The following is a 14,313-nucleotide window of genomic DNA, read 5'->3' as shown; positions in this document are numbered from 1 at the left end:
CAAGATCAACACGACCGCTGAGCTCTTCACCAAATATTGAGATCGGTGATGAAGCGTGATCGCTTTCACTCTGCAGCAGGTTTGTGGGTCGTACGGTGAGATTCTCCTCAAACAGCGTCAGTCCCGAAGATTTAGCATTTAAATAAGTGTTTGAAGTTCTTATCTATCGCCGAACACAAAAGGTTGCCGCGTTAAAGACAACAGAAGAAGAAGACATCCCCGTGACAGCAGGAAGGAGAAAGAGACAGCGTTTCCATCGCCGTGTCTTTCATTGATTTGCGTCTGTTACCAGTTTTAGCGCCCGACACCGAACATCTCCGGAGTCTGAACAAAGTCGGTCAGAACAGGAGAGCATTGTGCAGAACACGAGCAGCAGATATAAACTGCATGTTTGAAATGTGTGCTTGATAAAAATGATTGAAAAGATTCATCAACTGGAGAAAGACGTGTTTTCATCTCTCGGGACGTTTGTGGCTTCTCACTGAATCTCTGCTTTGAGGCTGAGCTTCTCTCAGACGTCTGCTTGAGTTGAGCTTCAGTTGTGTTGGAGTCGCTGATGAAAACCCAACATTTCCTCATTTTGCTGCTTCGCAAAGAAAGCTTATGAATAACAAAACAACGGGGAGGCTTTTATTGTGAAGAACAGAGGAAATGAAATGTGCTTCACTGTTTAACAGCCGCTCTGCTGGCTTGAAATATTACCGTAGTTACGTTTTATACACATATTATTCTTATATTTTAACTTTGCACTATTTTATGTCTTGGATTACCATATTTGTTTTGTATTTGCTTGATTTTCTTTTGATAAATATTTAATAAGCAATGTTGGAGGGAAACTTCAAAAAACTGAAATATCTGTATTTCTGCTGCAGGAGTTGCATGCTGGGATGCAGGAAGCTTGGCTAAAGATGAGTGTGTGTGTGTGTGTGTGTGTGTGTGTGTGTGTGTGTGTGTGTGTGTGTGTGTGTGTGTGTGTGTGTGTGTGTGAGTGAGTGTGTGTCCTCCCATGCTGTTTGAAGCAGGTCCTTCATAACACAGACGCTCTCACACCATGAGAGAGAGAGAGAGAGAGAGAGAGAGAGAGAGAGACATCCTGGCATCTAATTGGCTGAGCCATGCTGCCAATCAAGCTCTAATGAATGATTGGGACCAATTAGAAACGATTACATCATCGGCTGGATCGGCTCTGAGACGTGGACGTCGTCACAAATTTGTTGTCTCTTTCTTTTCTCCTCTTCCTCCTTTCCTTTTTAGTCTCATCTGGTTTCTCATCGTCTTTTTTTTCCTCCTCTTTATTGATTCATAACTCTTATTGTTTTTTCCTGCAAGCTTTGTTTTCATACCCCCCCCCCCCTCCCTCCTTCTCTACCTCCCTCCTTCCATCTTCCATCCCCCCCCCCATTTGGCTTTTATTCATCCTCCATCACGTGTACCCCTCCCCCTCCCCCTCTCACTCTCTCTTTCACTCCATCCTCTTCTCTGCCCCGCCCACCTGCCTCTCTGGTTCCAGTTTAGCTTGCAGCGCTGTCTTTGTCTGCCCGGGACCCCATGTGTGTGTGTGTGTGTGAGAGTGGGTGTGTGTGTCTGTGTGTGTGTGAGTGTGTGTGTGTGTGAGAGTGTGTGTGTGTGTGTGTGTGTGTGTGTGTGTGTGTGAGTGTGTGTGTGTGTGTGTGTGTGTGTGTGTGAGTGTGTGTGTGTGTGAGAGTGTGTGTGTTTGTGAGTGTGAGTGAGAGTGTGTGTGTGTGTGAGTGTGTGTGAGAGTGTGTGTGTGTGTGTGTGAGAGTGAGTGAGTGTGTGTGAGAGTGAGTGAGTGAGTGTGTGTGAGAGTGTGTGTGTGTGTGTGTGTGTGTGTGTGTGTGAGTGAGAGTGTGTGTGTGTGTGGTGTGAGTGTGGTGTGTGTGTGTGTGTGTGTGTGTGGTGTGTGTGTGTGTGTGTGTGGAGTGTGTGTGTGTGTATGTGTGTGTGTGGTGTGTGTGTGGTGTGTGTGAGTGTGGAGTGTGTGTGTGTGTGTGTATGTGTGTGTGTGAGATTGCTGCAGAGAGGCTGCAGCCTGTTTCTGCTGTAATGCAGCACACTGCAGGTCACAGAGACAGAGCGCTACCTGGAAATACTGCAACAGAGCGTGCACACACACACACACACACGCACACTTGTCTTCCTATATATGTAGGGACCCTCACTGACACGATGCCTTTAGTTGTGTTTAGCATTACGACCAAATGCTCCACCGTCTCTCTACAATACATTTAAACTTCATTCTCATCTTGGCCCTAAAAACCTTGGTCTTAAAACCTTAAATATTCCTTTGAAGTGGCAATGAAAATGTAGCCAAAATGTCCTCACAATGATGGTATAACGCTGGTCCTCACAAAGACAGCAATACAAGCCCTGCAAACACATGTCTGTGGATACACTACTGTAGCTGTGACTTCTGTTAATGTGTGTATTCAGGAATTATGAAGATGTATTGTGTCATTTACAGCCTCAACACACACACACACACACACGCCTGGGAGCAGGGGTGCCTACCAGCACTACCAGTAAAGTGAGTATAATGGCGTTTCACACCCCCGCCCCTTAATCTCATTATGCCACATGATTGGATGTTCCACCGAGGGCTCCAGCAGCTCATCTGTACGCTGACGGACCATCTGTGTGGACGGACGCCTGTTCTGAGGCAGCAAGGACCAGAGGAGCAACGGGTCATCAAACTCACGGATCAGAACAAAATGAAACAGGGAGCGAATATAACTTCTAGAGATCCCTGATCATTGATGATCCATATTAACAGATACAGATCCCTTTGTTGGTTTGTTATGGCAGCTGGTTTACTGATCAGAAGTCAGTAAACCATCAGCAATTCTAATGTAACTGAAGTGAAGCTCTGTTGGTTAGCCGTTAGCGGTGTTGCTAACGTTACTAGCTCTCCTCCTGTTGGTTAGCCGTTAGCGGTGTTGCTAACGTTACTAGCTCTCCTCCTGTTGGTTAGCCGTTAGCGGTGCTGCTAACGTTACTAGCTCTCCTCCTGCTGGTTCGCCGTTAGCGGTGCTGCTAACGTTACTAGCTCTCCTCCTGCTGGTTCGCCGTTAGCGGTGCTGCTAACGTTACTAGCTCTCCTCCTGCTGGTTCGCCGTTAGCGGTGCTGCTAACGTTACTCGCTCTCCTCCTGTTGCTTTAAACACTGATTGGTTGTTTACAATGAAACATAATCAGAGATCAGAGACTAGAAACACATGTTCTACTGAGTCAGTACAACTTTATTTACACTCTGATGTAGGGCTGGGCGATAAATCGATTTAATCGATTAATTCGAATGTGTGCTTTAAGGCGATGTGTTTTATTGAAAATCGAGAAAATCGCCCCCACCCCTCCCCCCCGTTGGGTTCCCGTAGTAGAGTGCGCGCGCATTGTTTACAAACTAAAACAATGGCGGCCAGCAGCTTCACTGCTGGCCGCCGCCGCCGCCACCTCACAACAACAACCCAGCATTTTGGAGACATTCACCAACTGTACTCCGCATGAGAAGAAGAGTGCCCGGTGGAAAGCCATCACGGATGCAGTCGCGATGTATATCGCAAAAGATATGGTGCCCATATACACCGTGGAAAAGCCGGGGTTTATTCACCGTCTCAAAGCTTTGGACCCCAGGTACGTGCTACCAAGCCGTAAACATTTTTCTGACGTTGCCTTGCCTCGGCTGTACAATAGTACACGCCAAAGGATCTCTGCGGAGCTGGAGGGGATGTCATTCTACTCCGCAACAACTGACCTGTGGTCCAGCAGGTTGACCCAGACACCGATCCACTTGACTGGTGGAAGCGTCACCAACTTAACTTTCCAAGGCTAAGTACTTTAGCAAAGAAATACCTCTCTGTGCCAGCTACAAGTGCCCCCTCTGAGAGGCTTTTCAGTGTGTGGGGGGGGCATTGTTACATGCCACCGTGCATGCCTGAAGCCAGAGGTAGTAGACAGGCTTGTCTTCCTGGCAAAAAATATTTAGAAAAAACATGCACTACTGTTTAATACTGTTGGTTATGTTGTGAATGCACTTGATTTTGTTTACATGCACTTATTTACTGTGCAAAATATGTTATGTTGATGTTAGATCAGATGTTGCACTTTTGAAAATGTGAATGTTAAAGGGTCACATACATTTTATTTCATGCTGTGTTTGTATCAGTGTATTCAGTTAGAAAAGCTTACTGTAAAAAGTTACATTTGCACAGTTGTTTACAATGGAAGGCTACTATTTAATGCCATTTAATGTTATGTTTAATTTAATTTTATATTTAAATGATTCAGGCAAACAAAAGAGTGACCAAATACTTTTTGTATACTACAGGCACCTTTCTACAATGTTCAGGTTTTGTTTGCACTTTATTTTTATCAACCTACTTGGGAAAATCATCACAAAATAAAAGAAAAAATTGTTTTCAACAGCTTCTGTCATCTGCAAAAAATTTTGGGGGAAAAAAATCGATTTAAATCGTGAATCTGATTTTTTGTAAAAAAATCGGAGATTTTTTTTTTAGGCCATATCGCCCAGCCCTACTCTGATGGTTAACGTTAAACTGTGAGGGGGATCAGTACGGATCACAGATCGACAGCGGTCCATTACACCACTAGTCGGGACCGGGTTCTTTTAGCCCGCTGGTGCAGAAGGACATTCATTGAAACATGAAACAGCAAAAAGCTGTAGTGAGCGTAGCGCCGCAGCCTGCTGCCTCTGTCCCCGGTGCTCATGGGTAATGCTGATGAGCCAATTGCAAAAAAAAACCTCATCAATGTTTTGTGTTTAAGTGGAGTTAACAGTAAAGCTCCAAAGTCAAATCGCTCGTTGCCAAAAGCACTCGGCCGTCCCATCATGCACCAGTCAGGAGTTTTAGCGGATGGTCGGAGGGAGGGAGGGAGGGGGAGTTTATTTATCTAACACCAGATACCAGAAATTCCATATTGCTACGAAAATGAAGTGAGGGGTCGAGCGTGGGCAGAGGGAAGTAAAGCAGCTCTTCAGATGCTAATTTCCCCTGCTTCACTCCCGGACACTGTAAGTGCTGACTCAGGGGGAAAAGATTGCTTTTGGAAAAGGATGAGAGAGAGAGAGAGAGCGAGAGAGAGAGAGAGAGAGAGAGAGAGCGAGCGAGCGAGATAGAGAGAGAGAGAGAGAGAGAGAGAGAGAGAGAGAGAGAGAGATAGAGAGAGAGAGCGAGAGAGAGAGCGAGAGAGCGAGAGAGAGTGAGATAGAGAAAGAGAGAGAGAGAGAGAGAGAGCGAGCGAGATAGAGAGAGAGAGAGAGAGAGAGAGAGAGAGAGAGAGAGAGAGAGAGATAGAGAGAGAGAGCGAGATAGAGAGAGAGAGCGAGAGAGAGAGCGAGAGAGCGAGAGAGAGCGAGAGAGAGAGAGAGTGAGATAGAGAAAGAGAGAGAGAGAGAGAGAGAGTGAGAGCGAGAGAGAGAGAGAGAGAGAGAGAGAGCGAGAGAGAGCAAGAGAGAGAGCGAGAGAGAGTGAGAGAGAGAGAGTGAGAGCGAGAGCGAGCGAGAGCGAGAGCGCGAGAGCGAGAGCGCGAGAGCGAGAGCGAGAGAGAGAGAGAGAGTGAGAGATGAGGGATTTATGCTTAATTTTATTACGTTTTTGGCCGAGGGAAGAGAGCTGTGGCACCATGAGGGGCTTATCCATTCCCGCCTATTGATTGCGGCATTACGTCGCTCTCTCGTTGAACGTTGAAGCGCGTGAAGACGCGCTGGTCGGGCTATCGGACCCGACAGGAAGTTACATGGATTAAAGGTGAGACAGCAGATCCTGGTGACCCAGACCTTCAGCCACGGTGACCCGAGCAGCTCCACATGCAATCAGCAGGTGAAGCTGATGTTATTTGAATCAGACATGAATTAGATAGATCGTGTAAAGGTGCGTAGATTACATACAAAGTCTATGCACAGACGCGATGAGACTGGAGTGACGCGAATTTGCGATGGCGCGGTGCGTTTGCCCCCACAAACGCCCCAAACGCGTGAGTTGAAATGGTTATTTTTTCCGGTTGATGGCGGACAGTTAAACGGCTTCCAGGGCGATAAGCCACGCCCCCTCTCCGGCGCGTCCAGTGCGATTCACGCGAATGAACACAAATAGTGCCCGTGGGACCGGGGGCGAGACCGAGGCGATTAACGCGTTTGGCATAAAACTGATTGCTTTCTTAAACATTTTGTCACGGGAGTTCACGGGTAGGACCCAAATGCAGACCACAGGAGACAAAGTCCAATGAAACAGGTTTATTTGGTAGACAAGTGGGTGGCTGGTGTGAGTCCCGTGGCTCGACACCGGGGGCTGGTAGCTCGACGGTGTGATGTCCCGTGGCTCGACACTGAAGAGTTGACAGATCGACGGTGTGATGTCCCGTGGCTCGACACCGGAGAGTTCGTAGATCGCCCAGTACTTTCCACCCGTAGCAGAGAGGAGAGAGATTAGCACAGGAAGATACCATGGGGTTTACTCACGACACGGCGGACGCTACCGAGGCAGAAGACAATCCAGACTGACGCCCCAAGCCTGCAGGCCCAGGGCTTATATGCTGCCGGGTAACGAGCCAGATTGTCCGCAGCTGGCATCCATCAGAGCGGTAGCAGTGGGAGGAGTCTGGAGGCAGGTCCGAGAAAACACCAAGCACATGGCATAACAAAACACACACAGGGGAATGACAGACACATGAGGAGAGGAGATTGGAGGGGAAACAGAGGTAACCACACAGTGGGTCAGACAGGGATCCTGACAGTACCCCCCCCTCAACGGGAGCCTCCAGGCGGTCTGCCAGTCTTGTCCGGGTGCCGTCGATGAAAATCCCGAACGAGAGTGGGGTCGAGGATCCTAGACCGGGGCACCCATGAGCGTTCCTCAGGACCGTAACCCTCCCAGTCCACGAGGTATTGGAAACCCCGACCCCGAGGGCGAACATCCAACAGTCTGTTGACCGTATGCGCTGGACCTCCGTCGATGAGTCGGGCGGGTGGTGGGGGTCTGGCCGGAGGGCACAGGGCACAGGTGGACACCGGTTTGATCAGCGACACGTGGAACGTCGGGTGGATCCTCATGGATGAGGGAAGCTTCAGACGAACTGCGGACGGGTTGATAATTGCCTGGACCGCAAACGGACCGATGAACCGGGGAGACAACTTCCGGGATTCGGTCCGTAATGGGATGTCCCTGGCGGAGAGCCACACCATTTGACCGACTTGGTAATGTGGAGCAGGGATGCGGCGGCGATCCGCAAAACGCTTATTCTGTTCCGCCGTGCGGAGAAGGGCGGCCCGGGTCTCCCTCCACACCTTCCTACAGCGACGAAGGTGGCGCTGCACTGAGGGAACAGCTATCTCCACCTCCTGGGCGGGGAACAGAGGTGGCTGGTAACCCAGGGAGGCCTCGAATGGAGTGTGGCCCGTAGCCGATGATGTATGGGAGTTGTGGGCATATTCCACCCAAGGCAGGTGAGTACTCCAGCTGGAGGGATTCGATGCTGCCACGCAGCGGAGGGAGGCCTCGAGCTCCTGATTAAGCCTCTCCGTCTGCCCGTTGGACTGGGGGTGGAACCCCGAGGACAGACTGATGGTTGCGCCGAGGGCCCGGCCGAAGGCTCTCCAGACCTGGGATACGAACTGCGGGCCTCGGTCCGACACAATGTCCACCGGGATCCCATGCAGACGGAACACCTGGCTGACCATGATATCCGCCGCCTCCTGAGCTGAGGGAAGCTTGGGCAGAGCGAGGAAGTGAGCCGCCTTGGAGAAGCGGTCAACCACCGTAACGATGACCGTGTTTCCATGAGAGGGTGGCAGGCCCGTGACGAAGTCCAGGGCGATATGGGACCAGGGACGATGAGGCGCCGGGAGGGGTTGCAGCAAGCCGGCGGGAGGTCGGTGTGACGCCTTATTGCGGGCACAGGTTGAGCAGGCGAGGACAAAGGCTCTAGTATCGGCCTCCAGCGATGTCCACCAAAAGGTTCTCCGAAGCAGATCAATGGTGCGTCTGACGCCAGGGTGACAGGAGAACCGAGAGGTGTGCGCCCACTGGAGCACTTGGGAGCGTGCGGACAGGGGAACAAAGAGGCGGCCAGGAGGCCCGCCTCCGGGATCTGGCTGGGTTCGGAGAGCGTCCTGCACCACTGATTCGATCTCCCAGGTGAGAGCGGCTGCCACACAGGTTGTAGGGAGGATGGTCCCAGGACTGGAGGAGCGACCCTCGGCAGAGAACTGGCGAGAGAGAGCATCAGGCTTGGTATTCTTGTGGCCTGGGCGGTAGGAGATGGTGAAGTCAAACCGTCCGAAGAATAATGACCACCGAGCCTGGCGAGAGTTTAACCGCTTGGCCGTCCGAATGTACTCGAGGGTCAGTCTGTTCTGTCACGGGAGTTCACGGGTAGGACCCAAATGCAGACCACAGGAGACAAAGTCCAATGAAACAGGTTTATTTGGTAGACAAGTGGGTGGCTGGTGTGAGTCCCGTGGCTCGACACCGGGGGCTGGTAGCTCGACGGTGTGATGTCCCGTGGCTCGACACTGAAGAGTTGACAGATCGACGGTGTGATGTCCCGTGGCTCGACACCGGAGAGTTCGTAGATCGCCCAGTACTTTCCACCCGTAGCAGAGAGGAGAGAGATTAGCACAGGAAGATACCATGGGGTTTACTCACGACACGGCGGACGCTACCGAGGCAGAAGACAATCCAGACTGACGCCCCAAGCCTGCAGGCCCAGGGCTTATATGCTGCCGGGTAACGAGCCAGATTGTCCGCAGCTGGCATCCATCAGAGCGGTAGCAGTGGGAGGAGTCTGGAGGCAGGTCCGAGAAAACACCAAGCACATGGCATAACAAAACACACACAGGGGAATGACAGACACATGAGGAGAGGAGATTGGAGGGGAAACAGAGGTAACCACACAGTGGGTCAGACAGGGATCCTGACACATTTCCCACGATCAGCAGGACAGCGGTCACCGAATGAACCGAACTAAACACACCAGAGCCCGAGGTCACGTCTTTCCATGGCTTGTTGGTCTAAAACCCTAAATATTCCATTTCCTGTACGTTGCAGATCAAATGGTGTTGAAAGCCAATCAGAAGAAGGATGGACGGCAGTGAAGGCTGCAGGTGGAATCATCTGAACTTGAATGGCCTTTATCTGTGTTTCTCTCCTCTCCTCATGTGCTCGGTGATGAACAGCTGGACTTCTGTCCTGCTATCGTCTGTGGATATCTCACAGCTGCATCGCTGCTGCACCTCCTCAGCGTCTCCATCTTCAGCAGGTGTTGAAATGGGGTTGTTAGGTGTTGCTGATTGGGAGCGATGGAGCTCAGCAGGATCTCTGAACCTCATCGCTCCTCCATCCGATCCACACAGACGTCATCGACGCTGCGTCACCAACGCCTACGCCGAAAACAGCCGTAAACCGTCACAGCGGGTGGTGAAAACGTCGTCCCACGCCTTCACATCATCGACTTCATTGGTGCAAACGTGTGCTACGGAGTTACCAACAAAGCAATCACCAGCACTCACGTGAACATTACCCAGCTGGACATCCGCAGGCTGCAGCAGCTGTTCAAGCTCCGACAAACGCATCAGAGACATGACTGACTGCACGATTCAGGACACAAGAGAGTACGAACCGCATGAGACGTCACTCATCTAGCAGCAGACATGAAGAGAGAGGGAGGACAGAGGGGAGAGAGGAGAGTCAAGAAGACAGCAGACATGAAGAGAGAGGGAGGACACAGGGGAGAGAGGAGAGTCAAGAAGACAGCAGACATGAAGAGAGAGGGAGGACAGAGGGGAGAGAGGAGGAGAGGAGTCAAGAAGACAGCAGACATGAAGAGAGAGGGAGGACAGAGGAGAGAGGAGAGGAGTCAAGAAGACAGCAGACTTGAAGAGAGAGGGAGGACAGAGGAGAGAGGAGAGGAGTCAAGAAGACAGCAGACATGGAGAGAGAGGGAGGACAGAGGAGAGAGGAGAGGAGTCAAGAAGACAGCAGACATGAAGAGAGAGGGAGGACAGAGGAGAGGAGAGGAGAGTCAAGAAGACAGCAGACATGAAGAGAGAGGGAGGACACAGGGGAGAGAGGAGAGTCAAGAAGACAGCAGACATGAAGAGAGAGGGAGGACAGAGGGGAGAGAGGAGGAGAGGAGTCAAGAAGACAGCAGACATGAAGAGAGAGGGAGGACAGAGGAGAGAGGAGAGGAGTCAAGAAGACAGCAGACTTGAAGAGAGAGGGAGGACAGAGGAGAGAGGAGAGGAGTCAAGAAGACAGCAGACATGGAGAGAGAGGGAGGACAGAGGAGAGAGGAGAGGAGTCAAGAAGACAGCAGACATGAAGAGAGAGGGAGGACAGAGAGGAGAGGAGAGGAGAGTCAAGAAGACAGCAGACATGAAGAGAGAGGGAGGACAGAGGGGAGAGAGGAGAGTCAAGAAGACAGCAGACATGAAGAGAGAGGGAGGACAGAGGGGAGAGAGGAGGAGAGGAGTCAAGAAGACAGCAGACATGAAGAGAGAGGGAGGACAGAGGAGAGAGGAGAGGAGTCAAGAAGACAGCAGACTTGAAGAGAGAGGGAGGACAGAGGAGAGAGGAGAGGAGTCAAGAAGACAGCAGACATGGAGAGAGAGGGAGGACAGAGGAGAGAGGAGAGGAGTCAAGAAGACAGCAGACATGAAGAGAGAGGGAGGACAGAGAGGAGAGGAGAGGAGAGTCAAGAAGACAGCAGACATGAAGAGAGAGGGAGGACAGAGGGGAGAGAGGAGAGTCAAGAAGACAGCAGACATGAAGAGAGAGGGAGGACAGAGGGGAGAGAGGAGGAGAGGAGTCAAGAAGACAGCAGACATGAAGAGAGAGGGAGGACAGAGGAGAGAGGAGAGGAGTCAAGAAGACAGCAGACTTGAAGAGAGAGGGAGGACAGAGAGGAGAGGAGTCAAGAAGACAGCAGACATGAAGAGAGAGGGAGGACAGAGGGGAGAGAGGAGAGGAGTCAAGAAGACAGCAGACATGAAGAGAGACGTCCACCTCCACCTTAAGCCCCGTAGGGACCTCACAAAACCACAAACTTAGTATTCAATACCAGTGAATTACTCTCAGTAAACGGTTCATGATAAAAACAACACAACCATGAGTCACATGTACTTCAACCTGCACTCATGTCATCATTGATGTGTTATTAATCCCTGATGATCACCAACTTATGTTTGCAGCATCATTCAGCTTTGCCAATTGCTGATATGAAAAGAACTGAAACGCATCATAATGTAACTCAATGCAACAGCTCATAAACTACGCTGTTGGACATTAGAGAGATGCAGGTTTTAAGACACTTCCGCATCGGCTTCACTCGTCAGAAGCGGAGGTTGACTCCCGGTTGAGACGCGTCTCGGTGTGAATTCTTTAAATCCTAATCTACACCACCTGACACCACCTGACACCACCTGAGCAGCTGTTTGATGATGGAAGCCATCATGTTTCTGGCAGGAAAAGAGACGAGACTTCCATAACGATCCCATCACTAGGACACTTTGAAGAAGCAACACACACACACACACACACACACACACACACACACACACACACAGTTGCATCCACACACACACAGTTGCATCCACACACACACACACACTTCTTCAGCTACCTGAATATGTCAGCAGCAGAACGCTGACTGGCTCTGGGAGACTTGTTAGTGACTGACAGCCAGAGGCAAGATGACAGCAATCCAAACTAACTCAACACCCGGGAACACACGCGTGTGTGTGCGCGTGTGTGCGCGTGTGCGTGCGTGTGTGTGCGTGTGTGTGTGTGTGTGTGCTTCGGCTGATTGAATCACACTAACAGCATCTCTCTCTCCATCGAGAGCCAGATGAACAGACTCTGTTGTTGCTGTTGAGAGATCTTTTCTTTGATCTGATCTGAAAATGTTTCTCTTTCTCTTCTGGCGTCATTAGTTCTCTCCTCTCCCTGCAGCCGGGGGGGGGGGGGGGGGGGGGGGTAACAGTGGCCTAAAGGAGGTCACATCTTCATTTCCCTGATTCCTTCCACGAGGTCACGGCTCAGACTTTGTTTTACGCTTTCTGTCTCCTGCCGTCTTCCTGCAGAATGTGGAAGCATGTGTTTAAATGTGTGTGTGTAATAATGAGTCACTGAAGCAGCAGTCAAAGAGTGTTGAGCTTTAGCTCCACAACCTCACACTGAGAGGGAGGTATAGTCTCTCTCTCTTTATCACCATCTGTCTGTCTGTCTGTCTGTCTGTCTGTCTGTCTGTCTGTCTGTCTGTCTGTCTGTCTGTCTGTCTGTCTGTCTGTCTGTCTGTCTGTCTGTCTCATTGTCTGAGGCCACAGAGGAGAGAGCATTCCTGCGGTTGCCATGGTAATTGAGCCCTCAGCTGGGGAAGAAGAGAGAGAAGAAGAGAGAGAGATGTACTGTATAGAGAGGGGGAGGAGGATGGAGGATTCAGATGACCCCCATCAGACTGTTCGTCTGCCAGCAGGATTTCAACTTTGTTCATCACAATGTTTGAAATAAATAAATAAAAAGTGATTCACGTTCAGACTGGTCTCATCCAGCATTCGGAGCTAAAATCTACCAAAAATGCGCCGTAACTCGTAGATATTCCACATTAACCCATTTATTCCACGTCCACGTAATCAAGAACCAGGAAGTATAAAGAGCGCTGAAGCTCACGCAGGAGGAGGATGTTCGATCACCGAACTTCACGTCAACGTTGTTGTCACGTGACTTGCGTGCTCAGTGACGGAACATCCGTTACTTTAACACAAAACCTGAGCTTTCCTAAACCTAACTGAGTTGTTTCCTGTGAAGACGGAAGTTTATTTTGAAAAGCACCTCCATTACCTCCAGCACCTCCATCACCACCAGCACCTCCATCACCTCCATCACCTCCATCACCTCCATCACCTCCAGCACCTCCATTACCTCCATCACCACCAGCACCTCCATCACCTCCATCACCTCCATCACCTCCATCACCTCCATCACCTCCATCACCTCCAGCACCTCCATCACCTCCATCACCTCCAGCACCTCCATCACCTCCATCACCTCCAGCACCTCCATCACCTCCAGCACCTCCATCACCTCCATCACCACCAGCACCTCCATCACCTCCATCACCTCCAGCACCTCCAGCACCTCCATCACCTCCATCACCTCCATCACCTCCAGCACCTCCAGCACCTCCATCACCTCCAGCACCTCCATCACCTCCATCACCTCCAGCACCTCCATCACCTGCATCACCTCCAGCACCACATCACAGAACTATAATCCTGATCAAATAAAATGGAAAGACAGAAGCTGGAGCCAAAGGCTCAGCTGTTCTTTAAAGTTCGGGTAACGGAAAGAAAGCAGGTTCCATCTGAGATACCAGAGCCTGCTTCAGAGATGCTGATGTTAAGAAATGTCCGTCTGAATGAGTGAACTTCTGTCTTGCTTCATCTCTTGAACATGTTTGATGATCATTGTAATCCTCAGTTATCTTGGTTAAATGTTGGTCCTGTAGGAGTTTGTTTTAAATATGAATCATGATGGAATGTTTTTACTACAACACCTAGACATGGATTTACATACCTGAAGGATATGAAGTATATGGAGGGGTGTCTCTATTATTTTGTCCATGTCGAGGGTTGTTTAAACAGCAGTCGCCTTCAAAACCGCCAGAAAGTTTAAATCAACAATAAAACTGAACAGATTTCTCCCAAAAAATTACTCATAAAATACTGAAAAGATGACACTTTGGTTTGATTTATTTTTAACGAGCAGCCAGTGATGAACCCACACACAACACTGATGTACAGTACAGCTGGTCCTATGGTCCTACTGGGTCCTACTGGTCCTACTGGGTCCTACTGGTCTTACTGGGTCCTACTGGGTCCTACTGGTCCTACTGGGTCCTACTGGGTCCTACTGGTCTTACTGGTCCTACTGGGTCCTACCAGTATCACTGAACACCAGCCAGCCATCTGAACCCAGAGAGAGAGAGAAGGTCCAACAATGATCTCTGCAGACTGCACCATTACAACTAACATGCAGGAATGTGTGATGTTTCAGCTGCAGTGTGTGTGTGTGTGTGTGTGTGTGTGTGTGTGTGTGTGTGTGTGTGTGTGTGTGTGTGTGTGTGTGTGTGTGTGTGTGTGTGTGTGTGTGTGTGCGTGTGTGCAGGGACCAGGCAGTGCAGCATCACTGCTCTGCCTCTTCTGCAGAGCAGTGATGGACGATATAACGGAATTAGAGACGAGAAAACTCCACGCGGACTGTTAACACCGAGCCCTCTCTGCCT

General features: G+C 50.4%; 1 protein-coding gene across 1 annotated transcript in view; it reads right to left on the bottom strand.

Moving 5' to 3' along the window:
• LOC306794816 (serine/threonine-protein kinase BRSK2-like) overlaps positions 1-14,313 on the bottom strand; it is a gene marked incomplete at its 3' end in the record, with an annotated part of 98,968 nt that overhangs the window by 84,156 nt on the left and 499 nt on the right. The gene's annotated exons all lie outside the window — the stretch shown is intronic.

Source organism: Melanostigma gelatinosum, assembly GCF_949748355.1.
Source record: "Melanostigma gelatinosum genome assembly, chromosome: 2".
Taxonomy (NCBI): domain Eukaryota; kingdom Metazoa; phylum Chordata; class Actinopteri; order Perciformes; family Zoarcidae; genus Melanostigma; species Melanostigma gelatinosum.
This window is presented reverse-complemented; position numbering and strand designations above follow the sequence as displayed.